This window comes from Pholcus phalangioides, unplaced genomic scaffold (assembly GCF_987345545.1).
Source record: "Pholcus phalangioides strain wild (caught in Gottingen) unplaced genomic scaffold, Ppha-v1.0 ptg000003l_1, whole genome shotgun sequence".
Lineage (NCBI taxonomy): Eukaryota > Metazoa > Arthropoda > Arachnida > Araneae > Pholcidae > Pholcus > Pholcus phalangioides.
In genome coordinates, this window is record NW_028301596.1 from 17822144 (window position 1) to 17828677 (window position 6534).

General features: G+C 42.4%; 3 non-coding genes across 3 annotated transcripts; 2 read left to right on the forward strand and 1 right to left on the reverse strand.

The window, feature by feature from the left end:
* Positions 1-1097: 1097 nt before the first annotated feature.
* Positions 1098-1171, reverse strand: TRNAS-GGA (transfer RNA serine (anticodon GGA)). The gene has a single exon. It is a non-coding gene; the product is annotated as a tRNA-Ser (tRNA).
* A 321-nt stretch (positions 1172-1492) lies between these two features.
* Positions 1493-1566, forward strand: TRNAS-GGA (transfer RNA serine (anticodon GGA)). Its single transcript has one exon. It is a non-coding gene; the product is annotated as a tRNA-Ser (tRNA).
* Positions 1567-1775: 209 nt separating this feature from the next.
* On the forward strand, positions 1776-1849 carry TRNAS-GGA (transfer RNA serine (anticodon GGA)). Its single transcript has one exon. It is a non-coding gene; the product is annotated as a tRNA-Ser (tRNA).
* The last annotated feature ends 4685 nt before the right edge of the window (positions 1850-6534 follow it).

The window sequence follows — 6534 nt, forward strand, 5'->3', positions numbered from 1 at the left end:
AAGGGTCAACAATAGAAAATGTGTTGCAACAATGGGCAGAGTGGGAGCAAAAGCGTGAAACAGGTAATGATTCCTCACAGAAAACGATTATATGTGATGGTGAACAAGCTACTCTCAAGTTATAACGAGTGAAAAGAAAAAACTATTGAAGGTTATCAAAAGAAGTTGTACTGAATTTGTGTTCAAGTTGAATCCCTAAAGATGGGCTTTTTGAAAGGTATGAGAAGAATTTTGAACATTAGGTCTCACAATGATGAGAAGAGAGCAGAGAGAGAAGAGAAGAAAATCGAAAAGAAGCTCAGTGAGTAAACTTTCCCAATTTTCAGAAGTTCAATATTTGATCCGCAATCTTTTCGTGGCCGTTCGTTAAAATACGTTTTAACTGACGCGTTTATATGAGAATTGAGTATTGAATTAAATCTTGGCGATGGAAAAAATTGCCACCATGTTGTTTACCCGAAATCGTAGAATTAAGTATGTATATATAGAGCGGTTTATTAAAATATTTTTTTTTGCCTGTGGCTTCCCTTCCCCCTCTAGACCAGGGTCTCTTGTCGTGCCCCCTCCATCCCAGAAGAGATACCTAAAACTATAGAGAAGCAACATTGTACATATTTACATGCATTCGAAAATAACTGTGCGTACCAGATTCTTAATGATATGGCCCGCTGCCCGACCGTCTCCCGATATGTAGTTCATCCCCAGACCATTACCGTTTATGGGGGGGGGGGGCATCCATGAAGGTGGCCTTGTATCTGTGGGCTAGATTCCTTGAAAGTTTATCTAGTTCTGTATTTTTTTCAAGGCTCACTGTGTGGCCTCTCAAACCATCTGTCATTTAATTTTATTATCACCCGTGCACCCCCTCTCCCCCTTCGGATATCGAAGAACTGCAATGTGGGGGGGGGGGGATATGGCAACAAAATCAGAAGCAATGAATGTGTTTCTTGAAACGAGAGCGGTGCCGAATCCCTTTTGAAGGGAATGCATGCATATAGCTATAGTTGAGGGCCTACAATTGAAGGCTATAGTTGAGTACGAAGGTTTTAACAACTGGCTGTTGCGAAGATATATTTCGGAAAGAGAGAAAATTCAACTGCCCCTGCGGGGAATCGAACCCACGTCCTTTCACTTTCCGGGTGAACGCCCTAGACCACTAGACTACAGAGGCACAGAATCTCTCAATCTTTCCTTGGAGCTCGTGTACACTGAAAGGGACCGTACATGGACGGCCGGACCAGACTCAGGCCAAGCTCACAACTGCTGACGCTGCCACCAGATGGCGACTTATACAAGGATGACGTCACTCTCCGCTACCATACGAAGGTTTTAACAACTGGCTGTTGCGAAGATATATTTCGGAAGGGGACGCTGACGCTGCCATCTGGTGGCAGCGTCAGCAGTTGTGAGCTTGGCCTGAGTCTGGTCCGGCCGTCCATGTACGGTCCCTTTCAGTGTACACGAGCTCCAAGGAAAGATTGAGAGATTCTGTGCCTCTGTAGTCTAGTGGTCTAGGGCGTTCACCCGGAAAGTGAAAGGACGTGGGTTCGATTCCCCGCAGGGGCAGTTGAATTTTCTCTCTTTCCGAAATATATCTTCGCAACAGCCAGTTGTTAAAACCTTCGTATGGTAGCGGAGAGTGACGTCATCCTTGTATAAGTCGCCATCTGGTGGCAGCGTCAGCAGTTGTGAGCTTGGCCTGAGTCTGGTCCGGCCGTCCATGTACGGTCCCTTTCAGTGTACACGAGCTCCAAGGAAAGATTGAGAGATTCTGTGCCTCTGTAGTCTAGTGGTCTAGGGCGTTCACCCGGAAAGTGAAAGGACGTGGGTTCGATTCCCCGCAGGGGCAGTTGAATTTTCTCTCTTTCCGAAATATATCTTCGCAACAGCCAGTTGTTAAAACCTTCGTATGGTAGCGGAGAGTGACGTCATCCTTGTATATAGTTGAGTAGTTGAGGGTTATACATATAAGCTGTAGTTGAGGGCCGCAATGTTTTCGTATCGTAAAAATGTACTGCCCTGATAATTTAGCGGGGGGGGGGGAGGACTAAACCCCTCGGCCCTAGCGATCCTATATGAGGAGCTTTATTATCCGCCAAAGCGTTCAGCTACCATGTAGGAGACTGAGAGGAGCTCCCCAGCCTTGGGGGAGAGACCCTCGAGGAATCTTATTATCTATTTTTAACTGCATATTTATTATTGAAGAGTATCCCAAAAATTTCCTGTCGCGGGGGCTTGAAATGGATTTTATTTTTTTATTAGATTATAGATAGACCTTTGAAAAGTTATGGTAATATAGAGCCCACCAAAGTGCACATGACTTCACGTGAAGTTTTATCTAGGGCCCTCCCCCCCTCCAAACCATCTTACATTTAATATTTTTTTAACACTGTAAATTTATTATACGGGGAACTAACATATCCTGGAGTAGAAGCGGGGAATTATGTAAAAGGTTTGCCACCCCTACTCTAGCGGAATGTTTCTCGTGTAACTTTTGAAAGCCTACAGCCTGATTTAATTTACTTCTGTATCCAGAAGGCGCCGATCGCACACACGACTAGCGGGAAATAAATGAGAAAAATCAAACGACGAATCGCTCTGCTAGGTTTCACTAATGTGTGGGTCATGTACCTGGCCACGGGCCAGAGGTTTAGAAATACTGCTCTAGAAGGGAACCAAAACGGTAAACTAACGGAAGTGCTACAATACTGACACGGTGCAGTTGACGACCCATGGTTCGATGAGGGCACCGTGAAAGACCTGGGGGGGGGGGGGCAAAGGATAAATGTTGACTACGGCACTCTTGTTTCATAATTATGATAACAATAAAACCTCATCGTTTCTTTGTGGTGAAATTCTCAAAGTATTCTATGTTTTCTTTACCCTCAGCGAAGCTTGCAGAGAAAAGAAAGAGGAGAAAATCAGCTCCGAAGGAGTCGGGCCACTCGAGCCGTGGGCCATCCAGCGTTCCCACCTCAACGCTGCTAATGTCAAAAGAAATTGACTACGACGATGGTGAATATATTTTCTTGTCTAACTTGAACCAAAGATGGCTCTTTTAAATTGGAAATGCCTCGTTCTTTTCTAAGAAGTCAGACCACTTCAGAAAAAAATCATGTTTATCTCATCATTCAGAAAACAATCTTCTTCCCCGTATATTTGATAAATTGCAAAGTGCTGTTCTAACGAATTTGAGGGCCCGTTCCCACTTCTGGGGCTGATTATTAAATGCTACAGGAAGGTAAGAGTCAGCATCAAAAAAGCCATACATGATTACGTAACTCACAGAAATTGATCATTGATCTTTTTTTGGTCATTTTATGCACCCGAGAACTAATTCGACCGGGACGTGCGAGTTATTGCAGATTCCTACGGCAACCTTTCTTTATACTCGCCGAAAGGTTGGTGCGTTATCCCTGCGATAGCAATCTTTTCCTCTGTATTCTTGTCGCCGTTTCTGTTGCATCCCTTCGTCAGAAAAGCTTCTGGCCTCTGACAAAATTGAACCGGGCATCGAAACATCCTTTTGTACTTTAGGCTAGTACCTTATCGATCGCGCCCATAATTTGCAGAAATGCTGGAAATATACTTTAATGCAGTGTTTCCCTAACCAGGATTCCTTAGAGAGTTGAATATTATTCTGCAATGGGGGTACCGTTACCTCCATCTTAATGGCAAGTGGTTTGGGTCCCTGGTCTTTGCCTGATTGGAGCAAAAGTTCCGTGGAGCACAAATGGTTAAGAACCCTTGTGTTAATGAAGGCATTAATTTCAGAATGGATGAGGCAAACAAATTCGTGATTTAAAAAAATAGTAATTTCATAATTATTGGAAAAATAATAGTTTCAGAATTATTGAAAACAATTTCATAATTAATAAAAAGGAATAATTAATTTTTAGAGGAAAGTTGATGATTTCGACATTGTGATAAAAGTGCGTAGTATTTAATCATAAGAAATAATTTTTTAGACTGAATGGAAGTGTTCAATAATATTGTGACTTCAGCTCGGTACCCCCCCCCCCCCACTCCATCAAGGCGCAACTGCAGTACATCATCAAGTCCTTGTGATCTGTATATTTATTAATTTCAGATCATATATACCATCTTAAATTTTTAAATACCATTTCATGAATTTGGTGGCTCACGGTCTTCAAGGAAAAAACTTCGATTTGGTCAGCGATGACTAGAATGATGGCCCCTATGATGGGTAAGGGTCCCATGGGTGTATTCATCATTCGGGGCGATGGACCTGCCGCTTAACTCTTTTAGTGATATTGACGAAATATTTCGTCTTCATATAAGCCTCATATTTTAGCACTGTGACAATTCCAGACATTTTGTATTTCTTAATGGAAAACGTTTCCCTATACCCTTCTAGTTTTCACCTGCTGAAAATAGGAAGAAAGCCTACTTCATAAGGAAAGATATGGTATTTTGAAGGAGGGTTTAGTGATTTATAATTGCCGTTTAAAGGGTTTAATGAGCAAATACAAAAAAATAATATGTCAATGAATAAGAGAGCCAAAGATACCTAACCACAGTGAATGGGCCAGCTGGTTAATAAGAAATTCTGGTAAGATATCCTCTAGTAAATCACCATTAAGCAAGAAAAAAAAAACTCGCCAAATGAAGGACTAGTATAAGAAACTTATGGAACTAAGACAGCCAAGAATGGATGATTAATCAGTAAGAGAGACTCGCGGGTTTATCATCACTGTGTCAATGGATCCGTAGATGAATTAGACTCAGATATACGATCGGCAATCAGATATACGATAGCAAGCGGGACCGCGGGTTTATGAGCAATACGGCAAGGGATTGACGGCTAATAAGCACCGTTTTCAGGTAATATCACACTTAGAGACCAAACACTTACTTTTAGGACGGACTGTAAACAAAACCTGAATATTTCCTGTGTATGTAAATTTTTTTCCTTTATAATTTATTTCCAGACAATCAAAAGGTAGACCTGCTTGGTATGGTCAGCTGGGAGATCAGTGCAGGCAGTGAGAAAGGTGAGATAATTTCTAACGTTTTACCTGAAATCGAAATTTTAACTTACAACGGTTTTTACGTGTAATGCGGGCAGAGCGGTGTTTGAATTTTAGTTTGAGGTCTCGTTTATAGTCCATATTTGCGTATCATAAAAATGGACGTTGGTCACAATCGATAACGTGACAGTGAAATATCCTTTACCTGTTTTGAAGTAACTGCCTTGAGCCTGTAGTGTATGGATTCCATTTTCCCCCTAACCAGTGTTATGCCCTTCTCCAGGAAGACGTTATTGCTTGTGTTAGTCATATAGCCCTCGCGTCTTTTGGCGTCGTGTGAGAGGCTGGTAAAATGAGTGAAAATTACAGGTGACGGGACTTGTTCATAGGCGGGGATAGACTTGGAAGTCTGGGGGGGGGGCACAGTCATTATTGCTGGGGGGACACGATGATGATGATGATGAGGATGATGTCAATTCATGTATACGCATATACATTAGATCTGTCGACTCCATTTTTACGCTGGGTATTATTACGTATCTCCGCCCATGGTCTTGTTGTTGGAAACATGTTCCTAATAACTCCCAGAGTGGTTTTTTTTTTTTTTTTTTTTTGATACGAGCGTAATAAACATGATCGCATTGCATCTACCTCACGCACGGGATTTACAGCTGGTATATCAATTTTTTGACTACTCTACGAATGCTTAGATATCTTTATATATATTCTAATTAAGCCGAGACTACACTCGTGCCTAGAATGCCCCAATACGTTCCAACTTTTGTCATGGACGAGTAGTGTAGCCGCTCCACCACTGGCAATGATCGTCAAATGTTAGAGGCTGGAACGTTGGAAGGTACATCGGAAGGCTGGTCGGAGAGATTTATCAGGACATCTCATCCACCTCAAGTTAAAGGAGCCGCCTTCCTTTCCGATCTTTCAATCCGTCTGACACATTGGTTGACATACGCCAACAGTCACAACACGCGGTGGTCACCCAAGTTATTTATAAATAAGCCACAGACCGCTTTAGTGAATTGAAAGTGTACCGCGGGTCACTTAAGTGATTTGAGGATATGTCACGAGTCACTAAGTAATGTGGAAATGTGCGGCTTACTTAATTTTCACAAAATTATGTTTGAGTTACGGGCCACATCAGATGACTCCAAGGGCCACATTTGACCCACGGGCCACATCAGATGACTCCAAGGGCCACATTTGACCCACGGGTCATGGATTGAGCATGTATGGTGTAGCCAGTCTATGTCACTCATGCTTCATTGCAACAGGAAATCAAAACATTGGAAATAAATATTTGTGAATGACTATGGGGCCAGGCTGAATACGAGTGTGGCCTGAGCTTCAGGTTGGCATCATTGTCAACAACAATGCTGTAAAAGTATTCAACATTCCAGAGCGTAGGTTCGTGATGGCCAACAGCAAAAGCGCCCCAAATATTCGCTATATCTCCATCTCTCTGTATGATTTTGCAGTTATAAAGTCCCGGTATCAATATTTTAAGAATGCAGTACACGAATCAATG